The following is a 24,896-nucleotide window of genomic DNA, read 5'->3' on the forward strand; positions in this document are numbered from 1 at the left end:
GAATGGCTTGGGCTGTTGACATGATCGCCCCTGAGCACCCTCTCACACTTCATGGAGCCCATTTGGCCCCCTGGTATACTCCAGAGCTTAGGGTGAGGAAACAAGCTGGGAGACGGCTTGAAGGCAAGTGAATGAAAGATCTGAATGAATGGAACTGAACACTGGTAAGGGCTCATTATTGAACCTACCTAATGGCAGTGAAGGCAGGAAAGACGGCATACTTTGCTGCCTCCATTGCATCTTCATTATGATGTCTAGCAAAGCTTTTCCAGGTTGTACAGGACCTTTTACAAGCTGGCCCAAAGGAGGTGGGAGAACTGGTAGCTCACTATGACTTGTTTGCAAGGCATTTTGAGGATAAAATTGCTTGCATCCACCAAGACCATGACTCTGCTGTGAATCTCATGACCCCAGTCTAGAGCACAGTCTAGACCTGTTGGATGAGTTTCAGTTGGTAAGGCTTGAGGACATGGACAAGGTGTTCAGATCAGTCAGGATGACCCTTGCCCCTCTTAGTTGTTAAAAACCCAGCAGGGAGGGAACAGCTGGTTGGGCCAGGGAGGTGATCAATGCCTCTTTATGAGAGGGGGTGGTCCCTGCCTGTTTGAAGGAGGCAGTGGTAAAACCACTCTCTTAAGAAAGCCACTCTTAAGAAACCTTTCCTGGATTCAGAAAACCTAACTAAGTACCGGCCAGTTGCTAATCGCCCTTTCCTGAGCAAGGTTCTAGAGCAGATGGTTGTGGACCAGATCCAAGCGCTCTTGGAGCAAACTGATTTTCTAGATCCATTTCAGTCAGGGTTTAGGCCCAGTTTTGGCACAGAAACTGCTTTGGTCGCCCTGTGTGATTACCTCTGTCAAGAGAAAGACAAGGGAAGCATGTCCCTATTCATTCTTCATGACATCTCAGTAGCTTTTGATACCATTGACCATGGTATCCTTCTGGAGTGACTCTCCGAACTAAGGGTGGGTGGCACTGCTTTGCGGTGGTTCCAGTACTACTTGGAGGGTCATTCCCAGAGGATGTTACTTGGGGAGTGCTTTTCAGCCCCATGGAGCCTTCAATGTGGGGTTTCGCAGGGCTTGATCCTATGCCCTATGATGTTTTACATCTACATGAAACCACTGGGTGGGCTTATTCAGAGGTTTTGAGAATGCTGTCAGCAATATGCTGATGACCCTCAACTCTGTTTCTCCTTTACATCTACAGGTGAGGGAGTGAAAGTCTTGGACTGGTGTCTTGCCTTGATAATGGACTGGATGAGAGTCAACAAACTGAAGGTTAATCCAGATAAGACTGAGGCACAGTTAGTGGATGGTTCCTTGGACCAGATGGGTAGAAGATTGCCTGTTCTTGATGGGGTTACACTTCCTCTGAAGGAGCAGGTTCGTAGCTTGGGGCATCCCTGGATCCTTTGCTGTCACTTAAGGCTCAAGTGACATCAATGGCACCAGAGCAAGACAGTTTGAGAACCTTATACTGATTCTGGTCTGACTGCACTGGCTGGCAATTAGCTACCAGGCTCAATTCAAAGTGCTGGTTTGACCTATGAAGTCTTAAACGGCTTAGGACTGCAATACCTCAAGGTATTTCCATATAAACCTACCTGGACCCTAAGAGCAACTTCTGAGGCCCTTCTTCATGTGCCTCCACCTTGAGAGGTCTCGAAGTTGGCAACACGACAACGGGCCTTCTCTGCAGTGGCTCCCCATCTGTGTAATGCTCTCCCCAGAGTGGTTCACATAGCATTTTCATTATGCACCTTTAGGCACTAGGCAAAAGCATTTCTCTTTAACCAGGCCTTTGATGGATGCCCTTTTAAAATGTGTTTGTATGTGGGGAGGGGTTATTGGGTTGTTGTTGTTTTTATTTTGATTATGTACTTTGTGGTTTTATATTCTGATTTTATCCTGTGAACCACCCTGAGACCTGTGGGTATAGGGAGATATAGATAATGATGACGATAATGATAATATCTAAATGGTTGTCACATGGAAGATGGAGTGAACTTGTTTTCCCCTGCCCTGGAGGCTAGGATCCGAACCAATGGCTTCAAATTGCAAGAAAGGAGATTCCAACTAAACACCAGGAAAAACTTTCTGAGGATAAGAGCTGTTCAACTCACCTTCATTGGAGGTTTAAAAGCAGGGGTTGGGTAGCCATCTTGTATGTTAGACCCATGGAGTACAATGCGAGTTACTCCCAGGTAAATGTGTATAGGGTTAGGGTTACTGCAAATGTATTATTGTTGGTGACAGGAGAAAGTCTGAACCATGCTCTTGGACATTTTGGGGTGTACAGAATCTTGGCAGGGCTATGCTTCATTTTGCTCAGGAAAGGAGCCTCCTCCATTGCTCCATGCACTTTTCCCTTGGCCACTGCCTGCTGCTTGGCATGCTGCCCACATGAGTGAATGTGGTCCTCAGCCTGAAAAAGTTGTCTACCCCAACATATAGAATGAAATGCATCAATAAAACCAGAATACAGTTAAAAGCACAAAGCATAAAAGCAGCCAACTGTTGTGTCATTAATTTTAAATATATATATTGATGGGTGAGGAAACCACATTATTCAGTTTTTTTTTAATTACACATTATCATCAGCACCTAAGTAGATTTTATTTTATAGCTCATTTACTCTCTGTGTTTTATTATGCTTCTCGTCAAATAATAAAACCTGAATCCAAATGCTTACCAATTCCATTGATTTACGTAAGGTTTATTAATGTCTGTCAACATGCACTTTTTACCTCTTTTTCTCTTTGCTAATTTTATAGTTTATTTTGCATCCTAAAATGATGAATTGTTTTTCCTTCAAAAATAAGTGTCATAATTAGAGCAATGCAATTTAAAATAATAAAGTAAGAAAATTGCCTGAGTGGCCTTGCTGGTTAAATAAATAAGTAATGAAGTGAAGAAAAACATCCTCCTGCACAAATATTGCAAATAACAAATAGGATGAATGCAGAACGTGTATCTGAAGAAGTGTGCATGCACATGAAAGCTCATACCAATAACAAACTTAGTTGGTCTCTAAGGTGCTACTGGAAGGAATTTATTTTGTTTTGACTATGGCAGACCAACACGGCTACCTACCTGTAATGGAGAAAGCTGTTGACTATAATTGTTTACAGCAGTAACATGCTGTGATTTTATACATCTGGCAGGGGAAAAGCAATAAAATTAAAACAGAGGCCTTCAGCCAAAGATTTGACTGGTTATTTCAAATAAACCAGTGATTCCTCACCTCTGCAGCTTCCTAGGAGGGGCAGCTACCGGTAACTTCATCACTTCCCATCTTCACAGATGTCTTTTTTCCTCTCAGACACGTGCCTCCGGCCTTCTATTTATTTATTTATTTGATTTCATTTATTTAATTTTTATACCGCTCTTCACCCAAAGATCTCTAGGCTGTTCACAACATAAAAATACAAGATAAAAACACAAAATACATAATGAAACCAAGAACAACTCCCACAAACAAACAAATGGACCCCACCTCCTTGCACAAAAACATTTAAAAGGAGTATAAGGTGCTAATCAGCCAAAGTCCTGGTTGAAGAGGGACATTTTTGCCTGGCACCTATATAATGAAGGTGCCAGCTGAACCTCTCTGAGGAGAGCATTCTGAATGCAGGGAACCACTGCAGAAAAGGCCTGTTCTTGTGCTGCTACCCTCTGGACCCCTCAAGGAGGAGGCACACCAAGAAGGGTCTCAGATAATAAACGCAGAGTCCAGGTTGGTTTATATGGTGAGGTGGTCCTTGATGTATCACAGTCCTGAACCGTTTTACAGGTTTTACAGGTCAAAATCAGCACTTTGAATTGTTGCCAGTGAGTGTAGTCAGGCCAGGATCAGTGTAATATGATCAAATCATCTTACGCCAGTCAACAACCTAGCCGCTGAATTCTGCACTAGTTGAAGTTTCTGAACCATCTTCAGAGGCAGCCCTCTGAGGTTACCGGGGCATAGACAACAGTAGTTAGGCTATCCCTTCCAGATAGGAGTGTAGCTGGGTCACCAGCCAAAGCTGATGGAAGGCACTCCGCGTCACTGATGCCACCCGAGCCTCAAGTGACAGCAAAGGATCCAGGAGTACCCTCAAGCCACGAACCTGCTCCTTCAGAGGAAGTGTAACCCCACCAAGAGCAGGCAATCTCTCACCCATCTTGTCCAGGGAACCACCCACTCAATCGTATCTGGATTGAGCTTCAGTTTGTTGGTTCTCATCACCTTCTATAACTGAGACCGTCCAGCACACCCTGTCACATCTGTCACACCTGAAGGTGTAAATGAGCAGTAGAGCTGTGTGTCATCAGCATAATATTGCTGACAATGTACTTGAAACCTCTAGGTAGCTCCACTCAGCAATTTCATGTAGATGTTAAGCATCTTAGGGGATAAAATCGAAAGCTGAGTAACCCCACAATGAAGGCTGAGAAACACTTCTTTAAGCATCACCCTTTGGAAACATTCATCCAAGAAAGATGGGAACCACCACAAAGTGGTGCCACCCACCCACAACTCAGACAGCTGCTCGAGAAGGATACCATGGTTAATAATAACAATAATAATCTTATTATTCATACCCTGCCCATCTGGCTGTGTTGATGGTATCTAATGCCACTGAGAGCGTGAGTGATTAAGGAGAATTAAGAGGACCACTTATCCCCTGACTTCTGACAAAGTGACAAAGCTGGGCCAAAACTGGGCCAAAAGCCCAATTGAAATGGATCTGGAAAATCAGTTTCTTCTGCTTGCTTTCTTCTGGTCCATGTCCAAGAACCTTGGCCAAGAAGGGGGGGGGGTTTAGTAAGTGGCTAGAAGTTTCTAAGATTTCCTTAATTCAGGGAGGGTTTCTTGAGGAGTGATTTTACCACTGCCTCCTTCAAGCAGGCAGGAAGGAACCCCTCTTGCAGGGAGGCATTAACCATCTCACTGGTCCATCCAGTGGTCTCCTTTCTGCTAGCTTTTATCAGCCAAGCAAGAGCACAAATGGTTGGCCTGACCTTGCCCACTGAAACTCATCCATCCAACACAACAGAATTAAACAGTGCTGTGGACCCCTTGAGTATGGTGCTATAACAGTGGTGTCAAGATCCTTGTGGTTGCAAGTGATTTTGCCCTCAAGATTATTTGCAGACAAGTTACAGAGAGCTACCATTGGTTCCACCCACCGCTTTTGAGGCCAGTTTGCAAGAGACCCCATCAGACAGCCTAGTGAGGGTGCAATGGAGGCAGCAAAGCAAACCTTCTTTGCTGCCTTCCCTTCAACTTCTCCTTTCCATCTTATTCCTCTCGGCCATTCACTGCCCAAACCCACATCTCCTAAGTTGTCCCGTTTTTTTGTCCTCCTGCTTTCTGAGCTCCCCAATGCCTGTTTACCTAAGCCAGGGGTTGGTAAGGTTTATCTCGCCTGGGCCGGTTCACTCCAGCGGAGATCTCTCTGTGGGCCAGATCGCGCGTGTGAGCACCCATGATTTCTGGCGTCTTTATTTGCGCAGATGTAATTTCCGGCATCTGCGCATGCACGATTTTAGGCGCCGCGGAAGTGAGTTTAGTGCCAGTTTAGCGCAGTGCACATGGACTTGCCAAGTGGGTGGCTCGGTTCGGGAGTGGCTCGCGGGCTGGTTAGGTTGCCTTAGGTTGCCTACCCCTGGCCTAAGCCCTTCCTTCTCAAAGTGATATCCTGAATGATCTGGCATTCAGATGAAAGGTGGTATATAAGTTTAATAAATAAAATAAAATAAATGCTCTTCTCTAACCTTCAGAGCTCTTTCAACATACACTTCACTGTGTGGGAGCCACTTTCTGGCAAGTAGCTCATGTACAGCTGAACTTACATTTAAATGACCCAAATACACAGGGAAATGTATATAAATTTACTAATGCATTTATACTCTACCTTCCTTAATTTTGTGAGGTAGATTAGGGTAAGATACAGTTTCTAGCCCAAGGTCACACAATAAACTTCATGGCTGAACAGGGAGACCAGGTTAGTGACAGAGAAGCTGATGGAGGAGGGAACCTTGCCCGTGAGTCCTGGAAGACCTTGCAGGCCTTTTTTCCACCTGACCTGCAGCGGCGGGGCCCAGACTGATTCTTGGGCTTTTTAAGGGGGGTTGTTGTTGTTGTTGCTGCTGCTGTTGCTGTTATTGATATTAATTCTGGTTTATTTTTTATTTTTAGATCTTCTTATGACTTATGTGGAAATTGTTCAAATTGACTGTACTTTTTGATGTTTTTTATTTATTATTTATGATTACTTTTGTAATCATGTTGTAAGCCACCTTGTGCATGGTTTTAACAATGGAAAAACATACAAATAAAATGATGTATGTACGTATGAGATTTCTTTCTTTAAAAGAACTAAATCCATTTCCATACAATTTAACAAAGAATGTTAAAACAAATGTATGTATGAGATTTCTTGATCTCTTATATACCCAAGTAAAGCCAGGGTCATCTGAATTTTGAAAAACTTCATTTTGTAATAACGTCTGTAATGAAGTCATTTTCTCCACGTGATTCTACATATGTGTGAAAATGTATTTTACATGTGTTACAGCACCAGCGCGCCTATGCTGTCTGGTGGTGGCTCTTCAGGGCTTCAGACAGAGGTCTCTAAGCCCTGGCTGGAAACACCAGGAGCTGAGCCAGGGACCCCCTGCAGCAAAGCAGGCACTCAACCCTTGAGCTAGGACTGTTCCATGAAAAGTTAAACCAGATTTCCAGAGCTGGGGGGTGAATGGGTTGTAGTGACATAAGCCATCACACTTACAGATGGATCCAGGGCTGTTGATGAAGATCATCTGCTGCTCTGGGTGGGTGATATCCCTCAGTGATGGCAATTTAATATGTCTCTCCTTACTGCTCAGAATATTCTTCCAGCCTTCAGACTTCCTTTGCCCAACAAGACTGACTGTGATTGGATGACCAAAAGTAGGCAAAGCCTTTGTAAGAAGCCTTTGAATTAATTGCCAACTCCTTTGGATATCTAGGATCTCTTTTAGTATGATATGATTAAAAATGGAAAAGGTTATGTTTTGGGTAACACTGGCTCATGTTTCCTGAGCATGCTGACTAGTCCTGAAACAGAAAATAGCACACAAAGGCTGAGGTAGGGGGATGAGGCAAAGAGGCAAAGAAGGGATCTAAGGGTAAAGAACGGCTCTGGCTCCTACAGCTACCCATCAGGTCAGAGTGCTGCAGTAGAGTAATCTGGAGCAGTCTGAGAGGATAACTTTGGGGAGTCCAGTTATATTCCTATAACTTGTATAATGCTTGTATATCAGGGCTTAAGTGCACAAGGTAATCTCATTATCAGCAGGGCTGGATGGAAAGGAGCATTACATTACAAAAGACAGATAGGGAGCTGTCATTAGTCAAAATGCTTAACATTTTCCTACGCATAACTTACCACAGTCAGGAGGGACATCTTGGTAAAGCAGATAATGATTTAAGAGGTATCAATGTGACCACCACGGGGACCGAGCGAAGTAAGACAGCTTACTTTAATTTAGGACAGAATTTTCTTGCTGGAGGGAATTTGTTACCCACAAGGGACAATTAGTCGCAAAATTGGAGACATTACTTCATTAGATATCGCACTGGTTCCAGAGAATTAGTCAGCCACATGCCCAAAGGATTCATTATGTGTGTTAGTGACTGGGGTGGGCGGGTGGGCATTCTCCTCGGCAGTAGCCAGTCTTAAGAGGATCTTTGGTGGGACCACTAGGGCTTCTGGGCTTAAACGTAGCTAATACTCAGCTTGAGCTTTCTCCAATTTCTTGCACTAGCACTCTTTTCTCAGAGGAAGCACATAGTCTTGGACATATGTAGACTTCCAGTTGAGCTGAACTCCTCAGTAGCAGCCGAGAGAGTGGGGATGTGCACACTAGTCCGATCCCTTCTAAAACGCCTCCTGGCAGCTTTGCCCCATGCTGCCCGCAGAGGGAAACCCTGGCCAATATGTAGAAGCTATCCACACGTGCCAAAGCCCTGTCTTGCAACCTATGTTCAGGCAGCTTCGCCACCGCAGACATCCCTCCAACATCCCTCCTTGTGAAGCAGGCAAGGGTGCCAACCTGAATAAAATATGGAGGGGGGAGGCCAGGTAAGCCTTGCCTTGCATAATCAATCACATGACACAGTGCACACAACCATTTGAAAGGGGGTGCAGCCCCCTCAGATATTTTTTTGAGGTGTCCGACGATACCTCAGCTCCTGTAAATTGGCTCAGGGTTGCTGAAATATACTCAGAGTCAAGAGTGGATTTCATGCTCTTCTCAGAAATGCCTAACCGACTACTTTGTAAACAATGTCAATAAAGGAACAAAAATGAGTATTGTTTGGGACGCTAGTAAAGCGGTGATTTTATTTATTCAAAAAAATGCAATAAAAAACAGAATGAGAGAAAAAGGGAAAAAAGAAATCTTAAAACAAATAATGGAGAATGAAAGAAAACTAACTACTAGGTCCAAAGATGAAAAAGTGAAGCAAAGTATAAAAATGCTCCAAACACAATTTGCGATGATAATTAATAAAGAAGTAGAATGGAATATAAAAAGAATGAAACAGAAGAACTTTGAATTTGCAAATAAGTCAGGGAAATGGTTGGCGTGGCAAATTAAAAAAAGGAAAGAACAGAATACAATTAATAAAATTAAAGTGGAAGACCAAGAGATTGAGAATCCGAAAGGAATAAGGAAAGGATTTGTGGACTTTTATAGAGACTTGTATAAAAGAAAAGAGAGATGTAAGATAATAGAGGAGTATTTAAAGAAGAAAGAGGTGCAGAAAATATCAAAGAGTAACAAAATTAAACTGAACGAACCAATTGAAGTAGAAGAAATTCAAATGACAATAAAGGAGTTGAAAAGCGGGAAGACACCGGGACCAGATGGATTTAGTGCAAGATACTATAAAGAAATGAAACACACCCTACTTGTACCGTTGAAAGAAGTGATGAATAATATCTTAAAAGAGGAAGAAATACCCGAGACTTGGAAAGAAGCCTATATAACATTTATCCCAAAACAAGACTCTGATTTGACCCAGGTTAAAAACTATAGGCTGATTTTGTTGCTGAATAATGGTTATAAAATGTTTGCAAATATCTTAGCAAATAGGATGAAAAGGATATTAAAGGAAATGTTACATAAGGATCAAGCAGGTTTCCTTCCTGGTAGGCAGATGAAAGATAATATAAGAAATATTATTAACATAATGGAGTATCTGACTAACAGGAAGGATAAACAGGCAATGTTGATAATTGTAGATGCTGAGAAGGCCTTTGATAATATTTCTTGGGAATTTATGTTAAAGAACTTAGAATTTATGGATATGGTATAAAGGCAATATATTCAGAGCAAAGAGCAAAATTTATTGTTAATAATGTAACAACAGAAAATATTGCTATAACTAAGGGTACAAGACAAGGGTGTTGTCGTCACTATTATTCATATCGGTCCTAGAAGTCTTCCTAAGATCAATAAGAAATAATGAACACATAAAAGGTGTGGCAGTTGGTCGTAATGAATATAAGGTAAAAGCTTTTGCTGATGACTTGGTTATAACGATAGAAGATCCCATAAAGAGTGTTAAAGAGGTATTGGAGGTGATAGAACAATTTGGACAGGTGGCTGGTTTTAAATTAAACAAGAAAAAAACTAAAATAATTGTGAAGAATATTGATCAAGATACAATAGAAAGAATACAGCAACAAATAGAGATTGAGGTGGTTAAGAAAGTTAAATATTTAGGGATTATGTTAACTCCCAGGAGTATTGATCTATTTCAGAATAATTATGTACCAATATGGAATAAAATTAAGCGAGACCTGGAGGTGTGGGGGAGAATGAAATTATCATTATGGGGAAGAATTGCAACGATAAAGATGAGTGTGCTACCAAAAATGTTGTTTTTATTTCAAACAATTCCAATAATTAGAGGTGTGACAATATTTAAAGAATGGCAAAGAATAATATCAAGATATATCTGGCAAGGCAAGAAGCCAAGAATAAAATTTAAGATATTAACAGATGCAAGAGATAGAGGAGGTTTCGCCTTGGCAGATTTAAAGTTATATTATGAAGCTTCATGTCTTTGCTGGGTGAAAGAATGGATGAAGTTGGAACATACAGAATTTTTTTTTCTTTGCCAATTTTTTTATTTTTTTCAATGCAAAATCATAACAAAAATTACAAACATTGAATCCAAAAAATACTATACAAACAAACAAAACGGAACATACAAAAAAAACAGGGGAAAAAAAGGGGAACAAAACAGAACCAAACGAAAACGAAAAAGCACACATTTACAGGGGAAAAAAACATATCATTACGTACATTTACACATATTGACTTCCTTCCTTTGTTCTAAAACCTCAATAAATTTACTCTTACTGTATTGTTGTGTCTGGTTAGATTACTTTCATCTTTGTACTTTTTTTAATATATACACCATTTTTTTTCCTTTAACCCTGTAAAGCATCATTCATTACATACCAATATACTTACTCCAGAACAATGTTTTTTCATATACTCTTTTGCACACCCCCATTCTTTTAATAATTTCTGGTCCGATTGTCCCCTTATAAATGCTGTCTTGCCAGATTTATGTATTCACAAAATTTAATTTGCCAATCTTTCACTGATGGAATTTTCCTCCCTTTCCAGTTTTTTGCTATAAGCATCCTGGCAGCTGTTGTTGCATAAAGGAATACTTTCCTTTGATTTTCGGGAATATCTTTTGTAATTAAACCTAAAAGGAATGCCTCCGGTTTTTTACTGAAAGATATTTTAAACATCTTTTTGAGTTCTTCGTAAATTTCGTTCCAGAATTGTTTAATAGGTCGGCATTCCCACCACATGTGAAACATTGTTCCTATTTCTTTTTTACATCTCCAACAGGTATTCGAATTTTATTTATAACTTTTAGCCAATTTTACCGGAGTTAAGTACCATTGGTACACCATTTTCATAAAGTTTTCTCTTATTGTGTAACATGCCGTGAACTTAATATCATATTTCCATAATTTCTCCCATTGTTCTAGCCGAATCGCATATCCTATATCACATGCCCATTTAATCATAACTTTTACTTCTTCATCCTTTAATTCCCATTCTAATAAGAAATTATACATTTTGGATATATATTTTTTTGAGTTTTGTAATAATACTTTTTGTAATTTTGATTCATCTTTTTCAAATCCTATTGTTTTATCCTGATTGAATATTTGTGCAATTTGGTGATATTGAAACCATGTAGTACAGTATTGGGTCACCTCTTCATATGGTCTTAATTTTAATTGGCCCTGTTCTTCCTTTAGGAGCTGCTGGTATGTCACCATTTTTCCTATAGTATTTTTCTTTTTAACAGATGTTACTTCTAACGGTGAGACCCACCATGGGGTTTTCGGTTCTAACAACCTTCTATATCTCACCCAGACCTTGTATAATGCATTTCTAATTACGTGGTTTAGGAATTCTTTATGTACTGCCACTTTGTTATAAATTAAATAGGCATGCCAACCATATCTGTTGTTCCATCCCTCCAAGTCCAAAATGTCACTGTTATCCAATTTGATCCAATCCTTGATCCAAGTAAAGCATGCCGCATCGTGATATAGTCTCAGGTCTGGGAGTCCAAAACCTCCCCTCTCTTTTATGTCGGTTAGTAATTTATATTTGATCCATGGCTTTTTGCCTTGCCATATAAACTTTGTTAGGTCCGTTTTCCATTTTTTAAAACAATCATCTTTACCTATTATGGGAATCATTTGAAAAAGGAACAAGAGTTTTGGTAAAATATTCATTTTAATAGCCGAAATTCTACCCCAGAGTGTTAAATTCAATCTTGTCCAGGTTTCCATTTCTCTTTTTGTTTCTTCCCAGTTTTTTTTATAATTATCTTCAAACAAATTTATATTTTTCATTGTTATTTGTATTCCTAAATATTTCACTTTTTTTTACAATTTGTAATCCAAATTTTTCTACCAGTTCCTTTTTCTCTTGATCTCCCATGTTTTATACCATTCGTTTCGTTTTTTCTTTATTCAAAGCAAAACCTGAGACCCTTCCAAAGTTTCCCATTTTTTCTAGAGCCTTTGCTATGCTTTCCTTTGGGTTTTCCACCATTAAGACTAAATCATCTGCAAATGCCCTTATTTTGTATATTTTCTCTCCTAGGGATATTCCATTTATTTCTTGATCCAGTCTGATTTCTTGATTTAATATTTCCAAAACAAAAATGAATAATAATGGTGAAAGTGGGCACCCTTGTCTGGTGCCCTTCTGTATTTTAATATAATCAGTTGTGTCATTATTTATTATTATATTTGCTTCTTGTTGTTCATAAATTGCTTTTAGCCCTCTTGTAATTTGGTCTCCCATGTACATCTGGTCTAATAATATTTTTAGAAATTTCCATGATACTTTGTCAAACGCCTTTTCCGCGTCCACAAAAACAAAGGCTACCTTCTTACTCGGTTTCATGTCTAAATACTCGATCATATCAATCACTGTTCTTATATTATCACTCATTTTCCTGCCCGGCAAGATCCCTGCCTGCTCTTTATTTATGCAATCCTGCAAAACTGTCTTTAATCTTGTTGCCAATATTTGTGCATAGATCTTATAATCATTATTTAGTAATGATATTGGTCTATAATTGGTTATAAACTCTTTATTTTGTCCTTGTTTTGGGATTACTACTATGTGAGCCTGTTTCCAGGTGTTGGGAATCTTCCCGTCTTCTAGTATTCTATTTAAGAGTGTCTTCATAGGTGATAATAATGGTTCCTCTAATTTTTTGTAATGTATTGCGGTAAGACCATCTGGACCTGGAGATTTTCCCAGTTTCATCTTAATTATCGCTTGATGAAGCTCTGTCGTGGTTATTGGGGAGTTTAGATCTTGAATCTTTTCTTTCTTAATTTTAGGTATATCCTTTCCATATAAATACTCTTTTATTTCATCCTCTGTCTCATTTCCTGCTTTATATAGCTTGTTATAATATTTTATAAAGCACTTTTTAACTTCTTCAGGATTATCTAAAGTTCTCCCTTCTTCCACTATTTTATCAATCAGTTTTTCCTTTTGTCTTTTTTTCAATTGCCAGGCTAGCATCTTTCCGGGTTTATTTGCAAATTCAAACGACCTTTGTTTCATCCATTTAATATTATCCTCAATTTCACTATTTAATATTGCTGAAGCCTGGGTTTGTAATATTTTTAGTTTTTGGTTTATTAGTTCATTTTTTGGTTGTTTTGTTAATAATTTTTCATTTATTCCTATTTTTTTCCTTATTTGTTCTAGTTTTTGCTCTCTGTTTCTTTTCCTTATTGGACTTTGTTGTATGTAAAAGCCTCTTATGAAAGCTTTACTTGCATCCCATATTGTCCTGATGTCTGTATCCTGTTCTTTATTTAATTCAAAAAATTCTTTCATTAATCCTTGCGCTTTTTTCACAATCTTTTCGTCATTTAATATTCTTTCATTAAGTCTCCATCTTTTATTAGTTTTCTTGCATTCCTTTAATTCTAATGTGACTAGGTTGTCGATCTGTAATAATTTTGGTCTGTATTTCTGCTTTTTTAATTTTAGTTGTTAAATTATTTGATACCCATATGCTGTCAATTCTGCCGGCTGATTTTTTTACTTCCGAGAAATGTGTGTACTGTCTTTCTCCTGGGTTTTTATATCTCCATGTGTCAATCAAATTTAAGTTTTCTACCATCTGAAAGAAGGTATCTGGGAGTCTGCCTTTTTTTTATTTTCTTTCCCTCTCTGTCCTATCTAATTCTATTGATGTGATACCATTTAGGTCTCCCATCAGAATAATTTCCTCTTCTATAAATTCCAGTAAATTAGCTTCTACTTTCCTGAAGAATTCTGTTTTGTTACCATTCGGTGCATAAACTCCTACTATAATTAAATGTTCTTTACCTTTTGTTATTTTTACCCCTAATAATCTACCTTCATCATCCTTAAAGATTTTTTTTGCGTCTAGTTTAGGGTTCACATAGATCACAATTCCCCTTTTCTTTTTCACATCTGAGGATATAAATTCTTGACCCAATCTCTTGTTTTCTAAAACCCTTCTGTGATTTCTAGTCACATGGGTCTCCTGCAAGCGTATGATATCCCATTGTTCTTTCCTCAATACATGTCCTATTTTATTTCTCTTCCTCTTATCATTTAAACCGTTAACATTCTAAGATATAATTTTTAGGTTCATTAATCTTTATTTATTATCTACCAAGGTTTCATTGAGTAAATAAAAGAAAAAAAGAAAAGAAAAAAACTCACAATTTTTTAGGATTTTGATATTATGTTTCTTCCAATCTCCCCCCACCCCGATACCCGCTTGTCTCTCTATGCTTCTTATAGTGTCTGCGTTGCTTCCTCTCGGTCCAATGTCGGATCTCCAGTTAGTTCTTTTTTATACTTCCTCCAGAATTTTCCCAGCTCGTCTACTGATCTAAAAGTTTTTCTTCTGTCCTTGTATGTGAAGGTGATGCCCTCGGGGAATTCCCACCGGAATCTAATCGAATTCTTCTTGAGTGCTTCTGTTACTGTCTTATAGTTCTGCCTTTTCTTCAAAATTCTTTTTGGGATTTCCTTGAATATTTTGATAGGCCTATCTTCTATTATTAACTTTGCTTGTCCTTTTTGATGTAATATTTTGTCCTTTAAAAGTCTTGAGTTGAAAAAGATTAAGCAATCTCCTGGCCCTTTATAAGTGTCCGATCTTTCTGATTTGATCCTGAAAATTTTATCAATATCCAATAGCATCTCTTCTACTTCTACTCCCAACCAGTTTGCAATCTCCTGTGATAGTTTCTCTTGAATTTGTTCATCATAAGTTTGTGGCACGCCTCGGAAGCAGAGGACCATCTCCTTCTGACGCATCTCCATCAATGATAAATCATCTAACAGCTCTTCATGGGCTCTCTTTAAGTTGTTTATTTCTTCCTTCGTTGAATCTTGTGACTTTTTAATGTCCTTATTTTCAATTTTCAATTTCTTCGTCATCTCCTCTTGTTTGGTGGATTTACTCTTGAGTTCTTGTACAGATTTATCCAGTTCTTTATTTTTAAGTGAGAGGTCACTTATTTGTGTTGTTAAGTCTATTATTAGCTTTGAGTTTTGTTGGATGTTGCCAGCTAATATGTCCAGCTTATCATTCAGGCTCTTTTCCATCCCCATTATAAGATCTTTTATGTCAGCATTGGGGTCTGTTTCAGCTGTTGATTGTCTTCTCACTTGTAGACCCGACCCAGATGTCAGTGTAGTTTGGTATTTTTTAGAAGCCATAATTGTCTTCTTCCTTTTAGTTCTGATCTAGATGTCTTTATTTCAGTCAAGAATATATATATTCCTAAAACTTTGAAAATGCTCTGTTTATAGTCTATAATTTGGTCCTTTTATTCCATCTGTTGGGATTGAAAGTCATGTAAGATTCCAGTGGTTTCCACTATATCATTACCAGTTCATCTCAAATATTATATATATATATATATATATATATATATATATATATATATAAAAGTTTCAATATAAATTTAGTTAAATATTTTGTTTTATTTTAATTATTTTGGCAGTTGTCAGAGAAAAATTCCTTCACAGTACTTAACATCCGTCTTAAGAACTTATTTTCTAGAAGCTGAACTTGGTATTTCAGGTATCCTTTCATGTATAGCTAATTTTCTTTATGGTTGTGCTTCAAGCCTGTGTCTTAGCAGCATTTTTTTAAATTGTGGGAGTAATTTTATTTTCCGCCACTAGGTGGCGCGATTTTCCAATTTACTTGTGAGGTAGTCCTTCTTGTTTTGTTTCTCTGTCCTCTCTTTGTTGCAGTGACTGTTTCCGCCACTATTCTTCTTCCAGCTTTTTCCCTTCTGAGGGCAATGACTCACACTTACCCCCCCCCAGCGCCATTTTCGCCAACTGCTTTCTTCCTTATTACCGTCTTTCCCCTTCTTTTTCCTCCTCCTTTCTCTCCCTTCGTATATCTCTTCTTCTTCCCTTTCACTTCCTTATCTTAATCCTTATCTTCCCACCACTGCCTGGTCTTCAAATCTTTTCCATTCCTTCTCTTTTCCACTGTCTCCTCCACGTTCCTCCCCCTCCCTTTTCTTTTCCACTCACCCTTTGTTTAACGCTGATCACCTTCTTAATGGCCGCTGCTTTGTTGTCCCCGCTGCTGCTGCTGCTTGTTATTTCAGCTCCTTGTCTCTCTCAACAGGATGTCCCCCAGTAGAAGCAGGTACTCAGTATGTCTCAGTTTTTATTTTCTGCCTCTCTACAAGGCTTATTTTCCACAACTTGATAAGTCTCAGAAAGCCGAAGCTCCTCTCTTCATTAGCTTTACTGTCCTTTATAGTATTAAGTTAGTCCGTGCTCCTTTTATTTTAATTTAAGCCAGCGTTTTTGCCTTCTTGCTTCAGGAGTACTCTTAATTTTACAGTTTTTAGTTTGGAGCAGCCTGGTGCTTTCTCATTTGGGTCTAAAGGGCGTTTCACAGTCGGGCGTGCGATCTTTGTGCGCTGAGTTCTTCCACCTTCCTCCACTTTTTGTGCCGGAACGGCAGAAAACCCCTTTATGCGCTGCTTGGATCTGTTTTCTTCAGTCTGGAACCTCCTCTCAGACCTCTTCAGGGTTTGCGTCGCCCTCGCTTCCCCATCTTTTTAGCCCCGTAACCGTGATTGGGAGCGCTCTTACTGCAGCAAAGCGCTTTCCCTGACCCGACGCTGAGTGCACCACACCAGGAAGTCCGTTAGAACATACAGAATTGTTGGGTTTGGAAGGCTATGATAATAGATTCGGTTGGCACGCATATTTATGGTATGACAAAAAACGAGTGCATAAAGGTTTTGAAAACCACATCTTTAGAGTATCTCTGATTGAAGTATGGAGTAGGTATAAAAACCTATTGGAACCTAAAACGCCATACTGGTTATTGCCATTGGAGGCAATGAGTGTCAAAAAGATCAATATGACAGGGAGATGGATAACATATGAAAAGAAGGAAATAAATGGAAGCTGAAACCATATGAAGAAGTAAAAGAACATGTTAATGACTGGCTGCATTACTTTCAGTTGAATGAAATGTTTAAAAAAGAGTTATTAGAAAGAGGTTTTTCTGGAAAGGAATCCAGGTTTCAACAGGAAATTTTGAATAATGAAGTGAAAATTTTATCCAGAATGTATAAATTATTATTAGAGTGGTATACAAAGGATGAAGAGGTTAAATCAGTAAAGATCAAGTGGGCCAAAGATTTCGGATATAATATTCAATTTGATGATTGGATAAAATTGTGGAAGGAAGGAATGAAATTTACTGCATGTACTACAATAAAGGAAAATGTTATGAAGATGATATATAGATGGTATGTAACACAAGTTACATACCTGTAACACAAGTTACATGTTGTTGACTAAACAACAACAACAACAACAACAACAAAATGTAACACAAGTAAAGCTGGGTAAGATGTATAAGGTTAGTAATAAATGTTGGAAATGTCATGAAAAAGAAGGAACATTTTACCATATGCGGTGGGAATGTAAAAAGGTGAAAAGTTTTTGGGAAATGATTTATAATGAGTTAAAGAAAATGTTAAAATATACATTTGTTAAAAAACCAGAAACATTCCTATTGGGAATATTAGGTAATGAAATTAGAAAGAAGGATGAGAGGTTATTTTTGTACGCAGTAACAGCAGCTAGAATTTTGTTGGCCCAGAAGTGGAAACAGGAAGAAATGCCTACGAGAGAAGAATGGAGAATGAAATTGATGGAATACGCAGAAATGGACAAATTAACATGGAGGATTAGGAACCGATGAGACCAGAGATTCACTGAGGACTGGAATAAATTTACAGAGTATATGGAAAATGTATGTGATGAACAGTTAACGTTTGTTGGTTTTCAAGAAGCTCTGTGAAAATGATTGGTAGAAATATTGCTTTAAAAATATGATAAGATTAAGAATGCTATAGTGAAATATAAAATTAAGCAATGTGAGTAAAAGTGATAATACGGAGAATTGTCAGACATGCTGAGGGAAGTCTAAAAGGTGTAGTTGATGAGAAGTGGATGTTAAATTTTGGTGGAATGTATATGGAAAATTTAATAAAAAATTATTTTTTTAAAAAAGAGTGGATTTCATGCTCTTTATTCAGCTCATAGTGGTGAGGAGGAATGGAAGCTCCCCCAAAGTATCTGCTTTATATACATTATTTACAGAATGGGCTGCACGTGATTGGCTAATTCCGGAATTCTCCTGTAGGCCAATTAGGTTGTGGATTCACTTCCATCTGGAGCTGGATTGGGTGGTTCCTGCAGACCAATCATACTGCTGCATTGTTCTAGGAACAATCGGACTGCTGCGCTTTGGATCCTATTCAACTCAGTACATAAAATTTTGTGAGAATCACCTGACCAGATTCAGACAAAATTACTCTGTAGAGACCCTTTTCATAACCCACAAAAATGCCTCTAGCATTCTTTACTCCACCTGGAGCATCAGATTTCACATGAGACCCAAAAACCTTAAAATGGGCAACAGAAGGTTTTCTATGAAATAGCTTTTCAAAGGGAGAACTTCCCAAACCTTTTGAAACCTTTCTCAACCAAGTGTAACAAAAACACAATAAAGATTCCGCCCAATACTCATGTGGCAAATGTGAACTCAGCAATTGCACCTTCATCCCATTTTGCAATTCTTTGTTCACTTGCACACAGACACTTTTGTTCCGTGCTTCTGCTGAAACAGCAGTCTTGTGCCTTATCCCTTTCTTATCCAGGAAATCCTGAAAATCCTGTAAAAGAAAAACTGGCTTTTCATCTGTGAAAAGACAATCAATGTTAGCATCATGAATATTCTTAACCTTGTCACAAAACTCTTTAAACCTTTCTAAGGCTTCTTGTGGTTTGTGCAATATGTATATCCACACATAATGAGAGAAATAATCCACATACACAATATCTTGCATTGCCTCTAGATGGTGCTAGAGGACCAATCACATCAGCATACTCTCGTTGAAAAGCTTTGGTTACTTTTGTCTGGACGTTTACTGGACGTTTTTCTTCACACCTGCAAGAGAAATCATGTTAGACTCAGATGCATTACAATTTATGCAATCACTTTGATCAAAAGTCAACAAATACAGTCCATCTTTCTCTCTGGCAGAAAGATACAGCTCTCCATCTTTGAAGATTTTGCAGCTTTCTCTATCATAGGACAAAATTAGTCCTTTCTTTGTGATCTGCGAAACACTCAGCAGATTGAACTTTAAATCAGGAACCAAATACACATTGTTAATAGTCAAGTTCAGACTTTCAAGATACACAGTTCCAAACCCGATCGCTTCAAGCTCCTGGCCATTGGCCTGCTTCACAGTGAAGCTTTGCTTCTTAAATGTTGAAAACAGTCCTCGGCGCGACGTCATGTGTTGCGTGCAACCTGTGTCAAGAACAAAAGCGTTCTCTATTGAAAATTCAGCTTTTGTTGACAGCAATGCATTTGCGGGTTTCATCTGGGACTTGGGACGACTTTTGCCTGACGCCTCAGGCTTTGCAGAGCTCCCATTAGCTCCTTTCTGTTGACGTGGCTTCTTACAATTCCGCTGAAGATGCCCAGTCTGTCCACAATTGTAACAACAGACAACGTTCAAAGCAACAGCCTGTTCTTCACTTGCAGTAGCAGTGGGGGTGTCAGAACTCCGAGGTTCTCTCCCCCTGTCTTTGACATCTATTGCAGCAAGGCGATCCCTCTCATTGAGAACCATTGAACAAATTCTCTCCACCGTAAGATCTCTGGCAGGTAGAGAACCCAGTTGACTTGCAACTGTTTTATAAGTCCGATTAAGGCTGTTAATAATCATGAAGCAGAATATCTCTTCCTGTAGAGGGAAATTGCATTGCGCCATCTGCTGGCGTAAGAATTTCATCTCTGTCAGATGTGCTTGCACATCTCCATCAGGCGCTAGCCTCATATTGGTCAGCTTTTCAAAATGCAGCAACGCTGAAGAACTAGCATCTCTTTGATGTATTCTACGCAGCGTTTGCCAAATCTCACACGCGTATTCCAAATCCTGAATATCACGAGTTGGTCATCTGAGATACACAGAATTATGGCCATCCTGGTTCTCACATTCTGTGAATTCCAACCTGGCATTGGTGCTGCAGGGATGGGATTATCAATCACCCCAAAAATCCTCTGATTCTGAAGCAGGGCTTTCATCTTTACAGACCATGAGGAATAATTGTCCTTAGTCAGTGGAGGTGGGTAAGGTAAGCCTCCCCCCTTCTTGGTATCCATTTTGAATTCAAGCCTCAGCTCTCACTCTTGAGCCTTGCACCTGGCAGCTAAACGCAGGCAGCTCCGGAAAGTCCCTCCAAGAGCAGTGAGACAACAGACAAAACAAATGCTGGAATTTTTTTTACCAGTGTTTTTCCAGCCTTTTACAGTCCCAGCCTCTCTTCCGTTGGCTAGTAAATTTCCACTTCCTTTCAAGCTAACTATCTCCGAAGTAGCTGAAAAGATTGACGTCTCGTTGCTTAGCAACTGGACTTGGCTGACCGGCAATAGCAGAGCTTATCAATCCTAAGGAATTTGAAGAATGTGGCTCTCTAGCAGTGCTGTTTTTTTTACCCAAAAAGCACCTTTTGTGAACCAGAGAAGAATTATTCTGTGTTCACTCTTTTAGCCCATAAATCATCATATCTTAGGGGTTCCGTTGCTCGTACTTATCAGCAAAAATGATCCCTCCGGTGCTCAGCCATTCTTGTAGCTTCCCATCCGCTCGCTACCATATCTTTCTTTATCTCCTTGCAGAAGATGAAGTACGATCCATCAACCTCTCTTGCTGCTTTCATGGATCGATGCCATTGGCTCCATGCTACCATATGTCGGAAATCAAGCCTTTATTAGGAGAAACCGGCAACTCTCCCAGGCACCCGGCTTGGTCTCCTGTTGACCTCCCTGTCTGCTTTCCCGGCAAGATCCAGGCAGAGGTCGTGATAGGCGATCCTTCTCAGTGTGAGAAGAACACCCCCACTCTTTGTTGCAGGGGAAAGAGATAGACAGAAACGTATTTACATGCCTTTATTTCTGTCTTTGCAGCGTTACAAAAAAAATGACTGCTCTCTTCAAACTCCAGCAGTCGAGAGACAAAACACTTCCTGTACAGCTCATATTACACTCTGAGCTAATTCAGGTGCCCTCTGTTTCCCACGGACAGTCCCAACATCATGTGATGTTTTCAAGCAAGCAGCTCGCAGCTGCATTGCTTCTATATCGTAACAGTTTCTTCCCACTCTGGGCAGAGCCAATAGATACTGGATTATGCTGTGCCTACATTTCCTAACCTGCCTTGAGGTCTAAAAAGGAGGAAAGCACTATCTTTTTGAGGCAGCATTGTTATTCCTTCTATCTAATACTAATAATTTATTACTAATACACAGATTTGCTATCACTAAATAACTGAACCCCGTGGGAGCAAGAACAGTGTCCAATGTAGCATCTTCCCATATTTTATGGAATTACAGTGTATGTGTCCTGATGATGTGGACAGAACTCTTGCAATGATGCAATCAGCTTCTTCTGCTCTTGACTCTGCTCTATCCTGGCTGCTCAAAGCCTGTTCAGTGGGTGCGAAGACCTAACCAGGTGGATCCAGGGAATGGTTAACATGTCTGTATGCAAGGGAATGGTGCCTGCTGCCCTTAAACAAGCAGTAGTGTGTCCACTTCTGAATAAGCCTATCTTGGACCTCCATTTACAACACCTACCCCTTCTTGGGCAACAGTAGTGGAGCAGTTGCAGAGGTTGCTGGAGGATATGGTCTATCTGGGACCTTTTCCATCTGGGTTCAGACATGGTTTATGGGATTGATTCAGCCTTGGTCTCCCTGATGAATGACCTGTATCAAGAGTGAGACAGAGAGAAGGCATCTTTGTTCCTGCTTCTGGATCTGTTAGTGGCTTTTGATACCATTGACCATAACATCCTCCTGGATTAGCTCTCTGTGGTGGCTGCTGTGGGGACAGTTCTATAGTGGCTCCATTCCCAGCTGCAGGGCTATGTCCAGAATTGCAGAGTTCTATATTGGCCTCCTAGTCCTTGTGCTGTTGTGTGTGGCTGGGAGCAATCCTGTGGCCTATTCTGTTTATGAAGGCGTTGGCAGTGGTCAGTTTACCTAACTGAGCTGCATATTCTACCAGACTGAAAGGTCTGTGCGAGTGTGCACAGAACTGTCATCACAGACATGGAGGAAGCTCCATTGCACTCAGTGGGTCATACTATCTACAAAATTTGCTTAAGATCAGGCTATTAGAGCTGAGTTACACAATTGGGAGAATCATGCAGCTCTTCAGACTGCAGTTAATGGCACTGAATGCCTTTGCATATATATGAACAACATGCACATAAAAAACCATCACATATCTGGAGAAAGGTTAGGATAGAACTCTTCTGTCTGACACAACTGTTTTCTATATGTGCAAAGTTGGTTTTTTAAAACACACACTATGGGGCAGGATTTTTGTGGATGTGGGTTTCTTTAAAATAGAAATAATTTCATGATTTATTTTTCTTTCATGTGAGAGAAAGCTGCTATGCCATGTTTAATGATCAGACACCAAAACTGATTTTGTAACAGCCAATGCCCTATGCTTTCTCTTTCAAATGCCAGGGCAAAAGGATTGACAACCTCTTTGAACATGAGCAACTCGCTAGTGCAACACTACTGTTTTATTGCCGTCTGATGGGCTTTGAATCAGATCTAAAATTAATGGATTGCAAAATGAACGGTTGTAAATAAAACATGGTGTTGGAAACAAAGGCCCAGGAACCTCTCTCTCTTTGAATTGGGCTAGCAAGAGAAGCTTTTAATAGTGCTATTAAGGAAATTTCAAAAAGCTCCCTAGTGTGTGTGCTTCATAGAACACTTTTAGACCACAAAACAGGGCTGAGATTTGGCAAAATATTATTTTCATTTCCTTTGCTATCACTGAAAACTGAACAGAATGAGCAAATAGAACTGGAAAGGGTGAAGCCTCTTTTTGAATGTTTAATACTTTTTACAAGCCGCCTTCTTTTGAAACTGGGTTTTAAAACTGGCAGTTTATGAAGCAATCCCTCTATTATCCTTCATCAGTTTGGTACTGATGGATTTCAGCAATTATTTACCATAAAGGGGGGAGGGGGGAGAGGGAGACAATTTGTTATGCCCAAATGTCTTGAAAATGTATTAGCTATCACAGTAGTTATGCAAAATAGTGGTTAATCACATGAACTCTGGGTTGGGAAACCTGTCCTCCTAGCCATGAACTCAATGGGTGGCCCTAGTAACAGTGGGATGAAAATATTACCCTGGGTGTTATATGGATTGCTGATAGGATGCATGAAGTGCTTAGAGCACTAAGGAAGGCTGCTATATATATGACTGACTATTGTTACATACCCGCCAACATTTATCCAATGAAAATAGGGACGTTCCATTCCATAATGATAATTTTACTATGTATACCCCACACATCTTACTGGGTTGCCCCAGCCAGTCTGGGCAGCTTCCAACATATATAAAAACATACTAAAACATTAAGCATTTTTAAAAAAACTTTCCCTATACAGGACTGCCTTCGGATGGCTCGGGGGGGTCAGATAACTCCATACCCTCCAACATTTCTCCAATGAAAATAGGGACATCCTAAGGAAAAGTAGGACATTCTGGGATCAAATCAGAAACCGGGACGGCTTCTCTAAATCAAGGGTGTCCCTGGAAAATAGGGACACTTGGAAAATGAACGACTATCCGACTTTTAGAAGCCATATGAAGGCAGCCCTGTTTAGGGAAGCATTTAATATCTGATGAATTATTGTATTTTAATGTTTTGTTGGAAGCTGCCCAGAGTGGCTGGGAAACCCAGCCAGATGGGTGGAGTAATAATAATAATAATAATAATAATAATAATAATATAGGGTCATTGTTATTCAATTTTGTCTCCATGAGATGCTAAGCCACCCAGCCATATGGGCAAGGTATAAATACAAAAATATTATTATTATTTTAAACTGGAAGCCATATTGACCAGCTGCAGACAATCACCAGCTCTTTGGGGATACTGAATTCATGTTCAATATACATCAGAAAATATAGTCTATACTGTACCAGTCCTCGGCCCATGACGGTCAACCCTATTAGGCCCACAATAACCAGCACGCTAAGCACAACACCAGGAACTATAATCTAATTCACATGGGGGCCTTGAAAGGAACTCGTCCAGGTTAGAATGCTAAATATGTCTATGGAGGAAGACAGTCACATAGCCTCCAACATGTCCAAGCTGGGATGCATGTCTTCTGGGATACACTCCTGGGTCACTCTCTTGATCTGTGTGAGATCACAGTCCCCGAAAAGCACTTCTTCAGCAAGAGATTGTTGGAGTTCATAGTCTACATGCAGCTTGGCAAGTGAGCAATTAGTGTTTTGACTACATGGGAGCATGGGAGAAATTTGCCTGGACAGAGGACCTCGTAACAGCTCGGTGATTGGCTGAGGTCTTTCATATAGGCAGCATGACCTACGACATTGTTTGGCTAGTTAGGAGTATTCTGGAGTGCTTGGAGTGTGATCGTGTGAAGATCGTGTCTGTATATATTAACTTGTATATGGCTTGTGAGTTTACTGCTGTATATAATAAACTACAAAATCAAGTTACCAGTCATCAGCTTTGGTCCTGATTGTCATCCTGACTGAATGGTCTCGATTGTTGCCTAGGATAAGCTGCACTACTCTGCTAAGTTGTGCATCACTGAAGAAGTTCAGAGGTGAAGAGACTGGTCCTAGTAGCATGCAAGCAGACTTCAGAAAGTGCTCACAG

Source organism: Podarcis tiliguerta (genome assembly GCF_965153285.1).
Source record: "Podarcis tiliguerta genome assembly, chromosome: 12".
In the NCBI taxonomy this organism is placed as follows: Eukaryota; Metazoa; Chordata; class Lepidosauria; order Squamata; family Lacertidae; genus Podarcis; species Podarcis tiliguerta.